Consider the following 9,302-nt stretch of genomic DNA (forward strand, 5'->3'; position numbering starts at 1 on the left):
GGGTTTAAACTGTAACTTCATGTATGCTTCACAAAGAGAGATATGCATCTCCCTGTATTCAAGTTTGTGGTCTCAACTTTCTCCAATTAGCTCACAACAGATGATCAGAGAGAGGTCTTCATTCTCACAGAGGATCAAAAGGCAGCTGTGGATCACGTGGCTTTATCTTGGGACCTTCCTGTACTGACAACAAACAACCATGCCCGGCTTTTACAAAGTCTTCTTCAACATGCGGTGAAGTCAAATGAACGATAGATGGTTATTAAAAATTATACACAACAGCAATTACTTCATTTGCTCTGTCAGGTCTTCACTTGTTTAATTTTAGGATCAAAGTTGCAGCAAAACTTCTGACTGATTGAAACAGAAGAGCTCGTGTAACCACTGCTTTAAAGCTGCTTCACTGGTTCCCACCTGATTTTAGAATCCATTTTAAAATCTTGGTCCTATCAGAGCTCTTCATGGTCAGGCTCCTCGTTATACTTCTGAGCTTTAGCTTATTCATCCTGATGCAGTCTGAGGTCATCCAATCAGAATATTTTAGTGGACCCTCATACCCACTTCAGATCTCGATGGACAATCTTTCCAAGCAGTGGCTTCCAGGCTGTGGAATATTTTTAAAAATCAGCTGAGGACATTTTTAACTTTTAGTTATGTTCGGGCTCTTATGATTGGTTTTACATTTTATACTTCTATTTTATACATTTTATTTTGTGTATTTTATTAAGTTATGAATTTGATTGTCTTACTGTCCCTGTGAAGGACTTTGAGACGACTGTCAGGGAAAGGTGTTACACAAATAAACTTTACTTAAAAAGTCTTGGAAGTAAGCTACTGTATGTCAACAATGAACAAATGTAACCACAGTGTTATGCACTGTGTTGTTTTTGTTGCTCAAACCACAGTAAACATTTTCTTTTCTGTTAAGCTTATCACATAGAGACTATTTCAAAATTAAAGTCATTACTTTAAAGTAACATAGTAATTGTCATTTTTTCCCTATAAGAATAGATTATTCTATATTTATCCAGTCTTAACTCCTAGTTATAATTAAATGATGTATACAATCTTTTTGCAGGTGCTTGGGAGAACAGCACAGCAAACACAGCAGCTGAGGCCGGCCTGCAACAGTCTTTGTTATTGTCATGGTTGGAGGCGAGGCCAGATGTTGTAGATGTGGTTTTCCCATGTCAGAAAATGGCTGAATGCAGTGCTCAGGTATTTTCTTTAGCACTCAAATTAAACCATCTCACTTCTGAATTCAGTCTTACTTTAAACATTTTATTTTTAATGAAGATGGTCCTACAAACATAATCAGGCCTGAAGAAGGGTAGGAGGATGAGGGCGGATGCTCGGTTGGTGTAAAACCCTTAGTTGCTGCCTACCTACGCTGATTTGTGGAGACTGGTATATTGTGTGTTTTCCAGAATATGTGCCTTAAGGATGCTCAGGTTTATTTAGAACAAATTTTATATTTAGAGCATGATTGTAAGAATATTTACCTCAAACTGTCTAAATGACTTTAAAAGCTGCCTACAAAGGTTTCTATAAACCTCAGTAATACACAAGAACGAAATGTGTATTGGAAAACTTTACTAATAATCGAAATATTGAATTTTTGGTCTTAATCATAATTTTGTCATTTCTTCACGTTTAGTGATGGAAAACACACGGAAGCAGTTGATAAAATTGTGGGTTGGCTGGGAGATACCCATGCAGGACATGCGGGTGGAGGTGGTACAAGCAGACCATCCGACATCTTCCACCTGCTTCCACATCCTACGCTTGCATAGCCACTAAATACGATCAGTTCCAACACTGTCTGGAAGGCTGCATTACAACTAATGACTCTGACTTTGGACTAATATGAAATCTAAAACATGACATCACAAGCAGTTTGGCTGCATTCTTTTGTTAGGCCACTTTACACAGATTGTACAACACCAGAATTAGTTAAAAGCATCCATTTTGTTAATGGTAAGTATAGTAAGTTTTTATTACAAATGGTATCAAAACGAAAATGTTTTTCATGCATGCAGCGCTGGCGTTGAAGTCTGCCGTCCCACAGAGACATCAGAGTTGGTGACCCCTGACTGGAATGCAGGCACTGGGTCCTAAGGCCCACGGGGATGGAAACACTGTTCTAATCCTCATGTTCATGAAAAAAACCAGGAAATGATTTTTATGTTGTTTGCATCTTCATTCTTAATTTTCAAACCTGTTTGGTTTTCTCTAAAATTGCAAGTTAGAGTCTGTTTTACCATTTTAGACAACATTAAGAATAGAAAATATTGGGTCATTGAATTTGTGTAAAGTTTTGCAGTTTGATTGCAGTTTCTATTGTACATGGTAATAAACTTTACCAAAAACCATCTAAAGAAGCCGACTCAGTTCAGGAGAAAGATTTTTGGGACCGATTAAACCAGGGGTCTGTGACCTTTACAATCCAAAGAGCCAGTTTTCCCTCAGTCCAGCTAAATAAAACTCTTTAAAAAAACAACTTTTGATAAATATCTACTACAGGAAATTGTCATTTTTAAATAACCACATTTTTATTTCTATTTTTAGCTTTTAAAATAAACATAAAACTTTTGAAAAATAGGATAGACAGACTTTCTTCTATGGTATGTAGATATTTGTGGAAAATGATGCATAAGAAAAACAGCCCAGAGTTTCTGACCTTATGACACGGTACTTTTAGTGTCATTATGTTGTGGAAATTCAATGCAATTTTTCCATGAAAAAAATAAAAACAAAAATGCTAAAAACCTGCATTTATTATATCTATATTTAAAAACATTAGGTATTTCTTTAGCATGTTTAGCCATGTATTAAGAGCCATTGTGGAAGGTCCAAAGAGCCACTTGTGGCTCCGGAGCCGCAGGTTGCAGACCTCTGGATTAAACTAAAATCAACTTGTACCAGAATGGTGGGAAGAAGAAAGTATGGATCAGGCCGGGAACTAATCACATACTGTGGAAGCAACAAAGGATTTTTTTAAAGATAAAGAAGTATATTATTCTGCAATGGATGAGTCAGTCATCAGATATCAACACTACTGGCCATGAAGGTCCCTTGCTTTAGACAAAACTTAAAGCAGAAAGACCCACAAACAGCCAACAACAGAAGACAGTTGCTGTAAAGGTGGAGAAACAGATCACAGAGGAGAAAACCAAATGTTTGATTATGTCCATGGGTTCCAGACTTTATTCAGTCGTTGCTTGCAAAGGATTTTCACACATTAACAAACATTTATGGTAAAGTTGACTGATCCATTAACTTTTGAGCCCATGAACTGAGGATAATTCCCATAAAATTTCATAGCATATTTTTTTTCCAACTACTTGAATTATAATTGAAAGGCTGCACTTCAATTACATCTTGGTTGGTTCAAATCAAGTCCTGTGTGGTGGCATGCAGAGCCCAAATCATGGTAATTGTTGTACACCAGTTACTGTGGTATATAGTTTTCATTCTATTGCATTTGTATTTAATATTTGTATTTTTTTTAATCTGCTTTTCTCCCTCTTTTTTTCTGTAGTTGATTTATAGTAACACACAAATTTACCTGTTGTGGGATTAATAGGTTTTTTCTTATCTTTTATTATGCTGTTCTTCTATAAGTACAATATACTATAGTAAATATAGTAGTATATATACTTTATTATCAATATTATTAAATATAGATGCTATTAATTTAGTGTGTCTCATTGTAATGCATAGGTTGGTGCTCAGTGTGGTTTCAGACAATAATGTATGTATGTCGACATCTGTGAAGAAAGAATTCTTTCTTTCTTTTATTTCTTTAGAAAATATAAAACAAATTTAATCTATATCTGAATCTGTATCCTGGCATATGGCTGGAGATGTAAACACACCAGCAGACCACATGGTTACTGGAACAATGCAGACAATCCTTCAGCAGAGACCAGTGATGAACTGGAGGGTCTGCTCTTATTCTTTACTGATTGGATGATCACGGTTCACTTTTACTGGCTGTACAAAAAAGGGGCTGGAATAATTATAATACAACAAAACGGCGCTTTTTATGTGCGTTAAAGTGCGACAAAACTATGGAAGCCGAATGGACCAAAACGTCTATTTTGACGTTCGTGTTAAGACGAACAAAATTAACATCTAAAGATGTAAAAAATTGGGTGCTACCACTTCATCAGTTTCTGAGGGGAATTCTTACATACAATCCCTGCAAATGATAAATTGATGTTTTTTTGACAAACGCCACTAGATGACGCTGCGGTACTGCAGTTACCATTTTGGGCTAGAGACACCAATGAGACCCAATGACACAGCACAGGACCTACAGACAGAGACAACCTGAGCCAAAAAGAAAAGTTGGATAACAAATCAATCTTCAGTAAACCACTGCAAAAAAACAAAAGGACAAACACATTTTGTTTAATAGCTGTTGGCATCCAGCTTATCGGTCTTTGTCAAACACATGACCTAACTAGTCGACACACACCCCTGGGCCGTATAATTTGCACCTCGGATATAAACAAGCAACACCAGGAGCTGTACTTTAGTTACTAATACGTTTTAAAACCGTTTACTCGGTCATCAATATGGATAAAAAGAAGAATGATGAGAGGATACCGTACAGGGACAAGCTTATCAAGGAGGCCCGGGATCGGTATTTGGCCAAATTGTCAACAATCAATAACATAGATCCTTACGACCTCAAAGCTAAGGAATGGAGCTCTGATGCTACATTACTACCTCCAACCTCATCGCTGGACATAAGCTACGAACAGTTCAGAAACTACAAATTTCTGGAAGCTCACGGACGTTTCAGGAATGTCTGGATGCAGATCTGTTCACATTTCCACCGCAGGACTGAACAACACCGTCTCACTGCAAAGGTAAGCTCACCTGCTGTTCCTGAAGTTATGATGCTGCTTAGGGTTACTTTACTTGTGTTGTCTGATTTCTTTACTTATTTAAACTCTGAGAAAAAAGGATTCATGTGCATTACAATGTTGCAAAAGAAACAACTTCATATGTATTTTACATAACTCAGAAAAAGATTTAAATGATCTAATGATCCTACCACATGTTCATACATGGGGGCCTGGGGGTGGTGGGCCGCGGGTCTGCCGCTGTCCCCATCCTCTCATTCCCCGTTAGGGGTGTGGGAGGGTGGGAACTTTCTGGGGTGGGTGGCGGCTCACTGGCTGCGGTCCCTGAATGGCCCGGTCGTGGGGGGCGGCCTCTCCTGGCCTGTCTTGCCCTGGGGGGCCTCCTGGGGAGCAGGGGTGCCAAATGCCACTAAAGGCTGATCAAGTTTGCTTCCCTCTGGACGTACATCCCCGGACCCCTCTTACTTCCTGCTCTCTCTGTCTCACACACACACACACACGTAGGGAGTTGGGAGGCGTGGAGCCGTGCGGGGTGGAACGGAGGAGACCATTCAGTGGTCTCCTTGGATGCACCCCGTGGCTGCTTGCCTCTCAGTTTTAATTGCACCGAGACACCAAAACACAACACACAAACAACACCTGGGGGGCATGGCATTCGGTGCATGGCGGGCGGGGCCACTTAGGTGGCCCGGCTCCAGGCTCATTGCGGTCACTGCCCCTCAATTTTAATTGCACACAACACACACTACATAAACAGTCAGGAGCGGGGAGGGAGAGGGTATTGGGGACCTCTTACACCCCTGGTCCTCCTGTGTGTGGCTGGGGGCGGGCAGGGGTGGTTGCCCCGGGGCCGGGTCCCGGGGTGGCTGCACTGGTGGGCTGCTGGCTCTGTGGGGGTTGGGTCGGGGGGGGGGGGTGCTTGGGGCTCGCTGTCCGCTGGTCCGCCTGGGGCGTCCCCCACGGGGCATGGTGGGTGGGGCCGATAGCACCCTGGTTCCCGGGGTGTGCGGCTGGAACATCGGGGTGTGTGCTGGCCTACGCCATGTGGCTGTCTGGGGGGGCCTGGTCCTCCTAGGCATGTTGCGGGCCCTCTGCCTTTGGGGGGTGGGGCGGCCGCCTCTGGGCTCCTGGGGCCCTGGGCCCTTCGCTTGGGCTGCCCTGGGTGGGCCGGTCCCTGGTGGGGCCGGCGGCTGCTGATCTTGGCCCACTGGGGCCTGTGCCCCGGGACCGTGGGGGGCTCTTGCTGGGGCACTCCTCTGCCGCCCTTCGGGTGGGGCTGGAGTCGTCTTTGTGGTGGGGTGGCTTGGGTTGGTGCTCCGGGTCTGCTGCTGAGGGCCCGGCCCAGGCCCTGGTCTGCCTCTGGCCTCCGTGGAGGCGAGGTCGCATTTGCATGATCTCACTCACCACTCTTCATCACTGATCCCTCCTTGTTTCTCATGCTCTGCATGCTGACACAGTCACTGAGTTGTCTAGTGGGTTTTTAATACTAAGCGATAATTATAAAAAAAAAATTTTTGTATTTTTCCTGTGAGTTAGTATCTGGTCGCTGTTATGTCTTTTTGATTTGGTTATTATTTAAATACTCTTAATGACTGGCAGCCCTGTTTTTTTTTTTTCGTTTGTTTTTTTTTCTGTGTGTGTGTTTCTGCTTTTGTAAAAGTTGTAGGAAATTTTCTGGTGTGTTCATGTACAGGTGTAACAGTTTGTTGTCTGGTGATGGTGGATTGAAGGTCGTTTCCTTCTGTCTGTGATCTTTTTGTCTCCTTTCTTCTTTCCCTTTTGCTCTTTTTGCTATTTTCTATCTTTTTCTGTCCCCTCCGGTCAGGTCCAGCAAGATTACATAGATTCCGTGATTCAAAGTAAATAAATAAATAAATTAATCACATTATCAAGAGGAGCCTTGGTGGACTCCATCTCTGCTGCTTGCAGTGTCTCTTTCCTCAGCTGATGCGTCTTCTTCGTCTTGCAGATGTGCAGCGTTTGTGGGTGGAACTGATGTGTGTCCTAGAAGCAGGAATGGTGCACAGTCTTAAGCTGGTTGACCTGCAATCATATATTTGGTGTTATTAAAAAACTAGTTAAAATTGGTGCTTCCATTATATTTCACAATCTTAACCACTTAATCCAACCAGTTAACCATCCAATCAGATCTCAAAGAGCACTCTTGGTATTTACATGTGTGGCAGGTCTAGTGGGGTGGGAGGAATTGAATGAATGAGACAACTCCATCGGAGGTGCATTCAGCCCTCTAACCAAAAAAGGGGTTAAACATGCAACAGAACATGCATTACTTAAATCAAAATTAAAACGGGCAACCAAGGAAAACTCAAACAACGTTACATCCTGGGCAGCACCCACAATAATGATCAGTCTGTGCTTTACCCCTCACTGGGGCACAAGAGCATATTTGTCAGTCTCAGAAGTTAAGCTCCACCTGCCGATGCACCGAAGGAGCCAATAGGAAATCACATGGAGACAAAACAGGAAGGTATCCACACACAGATAGCTTGGGTCGCGCTAGTCCCCTGACCTAAAAGAGAAACAGACCCTGTTATTACCTACATTAATGTTCTGCTCTGCCTGCAGAGCAAATGCCGTCTTACCCGTAGCTACAACCCCCTCTCGTAGGGAGGGAGAAAGAAGAAAAGTCTCCCGACACCTGAATAATTTTCTTCAGCAGAGTGACAGAACACCCAGTCCCTCAAAGTTTCCTCCAGATTTATCTCAGTTCTACATGTCTCACTTACATATTCTGACAACAGAAACAGAAACCACCATGAAGCTCTTCAAAGATCATCCACCAACTCTGGCTGATCTATCATGACAAGACTTTGTATTTCAGCTGCAGGGTCACTTTTCTCAGTCTCGGTTCAAACCATAGTTCTAGTCTTTTCTCCTTGTATAAATTCTCAGTTTTGTAATAAAGAAGTCTTTAACTCCACGTAACAATCTGATAATGTAACAGAGGAACGTCTTGCTGCTTGATGAACAGCAAACATGTTGGCAGCAAATCTCAAAAGCTGAGAGGCTGCTGCAGGAAATCCTCCACCACTGTGATCAAAGTGATGCAGGTTGAGCAGCTGTGGTGGTGAGGTGGTGCTGAGATCTGTTGTTTAACATCATCATCAAATGGATAACTGGCTGGATCATTTGAAAGCTGAGTGTACATAAATTAATGTATGTATGCATGAAGCAGAGACATAGAAGAAAAAAAAACATCACTAATAAAATCCTTCTTTCTCTTCCTCATCACAGCAATTTATTTCTAACATTTTAACCATTTTAGGAGTACTGCAGCAGGTCTGGATGAACTGCCCTGGCACCAAACTCGATTGTTAAGCAGTACGCCGCCGAAGTGAAACTACATGGAATGCAGCATTCAACACGGCCTGGACAGCCAGTGGACTGCAACAGTTTGCAGGGGAGATGATATTGACACTGGCACGCAACCTGCCAGCAAATAAAGCTTACTCATTAACATTACTTACACAATAAAATCAACAAAAACAACAAAAACTCTCCTACTTGCCTTTATGAAAATGTCGAGCAAACATGCATGAAGGGAGATGGTGGTGACAGTGATGTCCTTCTCTCACCGCTGTGACCCAGGCCATAACCTGCTGTCCAAAGCCTTGTTTACAAGTGGAAAGCTGAAAAAAACGTTGTGGGCTACTTTTTAAAAGTTTTTGTCGTCTTTTTGCAGTCTTTCACACAACACGAGACTCCCATTTTATCAAAGATTATAACGCAGGCAAAGACGATACACAGCTGCTAACAACAATGCAACCAACATGGCGACCGACTCGCCACCTTCTGCTCCAGACTTTGGAACAGACAATAGACTTGCTACATTTCCCCCGCATTAATAGACTGTCCCAAACAGTGAATCACAGTTGCGTATACAACAGCTGACAGGTACGTAGCCCAAACATATCCAATAGTAAGAGCGCATAAGACCAGAACGTAGGTAAAGTACAGCCCAACGTAGCACTGACGTACTATGAGGGGAGGGTATGTTGATGCCAACCAATCAGATGGAAACCTTAAGGTCCAAACATCTTAAGATGTTAACTTTGTACGTCTTAACACGTAAAAAATGTACGTTTTAACACGAACGTCAAAATAGACGTTTTGGTCCATTCGGCCTTCCATACAAGTCCAAGGCCAGGAGGCGGGCTTATCGCACCAAACATCTGACTCCAGGTTGGCTTGCCTCTGTTGTTAGGCAGAGTTTCTTCTTATCAGTCACTGCTCTTTGATCTGGACCTGTGTGTGACTGGAGACTCACAGAGAGTTTGCACACCAAAAACTGCAGTTATTAAGAGTACCCACCCTTTTTGGAGTCCAGGGACTCCCTCGTTCTGCTTGGGGACTTCAATGCCAACGTGGGCAATGACAGCAAGACCTGGAGGGGTGCGATTGGGA

The sequence above is a fragment of the Melanotaenia boesemani genome, chromosome 24, assembly GCF_017639745.1.
Source record: "Melanotaenia boesemani isolate fMelBoe1 chromosome 24, fMelBoe1.pri, whole genome shotgun sequence".
NCBI lineage: Eukaryota > Metazoa > Chordata > Actinopteri > Atheriniformes > Melanotaeniidae > Melanotaenia > Melanotaenia boesemani.